Here is an 881-nt window from a genome sequence, read left to right on the forward strand (position 1 = left end):
ATTAGTGCATCTGGGCTCTCAGGCATGCCAAGACTGGGCTGTTTCCTTTGGTCCTTTGTGCTCTGGAGCACCTCGGAGGGGCAGGATAGAGGAGAGCAGGGGAATTCTGTCTGGCTACAAACAGCAGAAGCATGAGCTGGAGTTGGAGGAGAGGCAGCCAAGGGGGCTGAGCAGGGGTAAGTGGGGATGGGTCCCAAGCTGCCAGTGTTGTGGGGAAACTGGACTCAAACTGCTGCCCTGGTGTTAAGAGGGGGAGGATACTGATGCCATGTCACAGCCTTGGAGAGGGTTTGTGATCTGCCCCAGACTGGCCCCGCAGACAGGCTCTGCTGTGTGACTCCCCTGCTGGGTCCCAAGGCCATAGTGGCGTTCGGCAACATGGATGTGGTGGAGGTGAGGGGCTGTAACCTGTCCAAACAGGTCCTGGGGCTGAAATATGACCCGACCCCTAAGTCATACGGGCCACCACCAAAAACATGGCTCCAGTGGCGCAATGGGTTAGCGCACAGTACTTATAGAGCAGTACTGCAATAGACATGCTGAGGTTGTGAGTTTGAGCCTCACCTGGAGCATGGCTTTTCCAAAAAAAAGAGACTCACCTGGAAGACTCTGAATCAGAAAACATGAGGACTGGAAGGGACCTAAAGAGGCCATCAGGTCCAGGCAGCTGCCCTTGTGGCAGGACCAAATACTGTCTAGACCATCCCAGATAGAAATCTATCTAACCTATTCTTAAATATCTCCAGCGATGGAGATTCCACAACTCCCCAGGCAATTTATTCCACTGTTTGACCACCCTGACAGTTAGGAACTTTTTCCTAATGTCCAACCTGAACCTCCCCTGCTGCAGTTTAAGTCCATTGCCTCCTGTTCTAGCCTCA

At 53.0% G+C, this 881-nt stretch overlaps 1 non-coding gene across 1 annotated transcript; it reads left to right on the plus strand.

Moving 5' to 3' along the window:
• Positions 1–479: 479 nt before the first annotated feature.
• On the plus strand, positions 480–572 carry TRNAI-UAU (transfer RNA isoleucine (anticodon UAU)). The gene is given in 2 exon segments: positions 480–517; positions 537–572. It is a non-coding gene; the product is annotated as a tRNA-Ile (tRNA).
• Positions 573–881: the final 309 nt, after the last annotated feature.

The sequence above is a fragment of the Carettochelys insculpta genome, chromosome 7, assembly GCF_033958435.1.
Source record: "Carettochelys insculpta isolate YL-2023 chromosome 7, ASM3395843v1, whole genome shotgun sequence".
Taxonomy (NCBI): Eukaryota; Metazoa; Chordata; order Testudines; family Carettochelyidae; genus Carettochelys; species Carettochelys insculpta.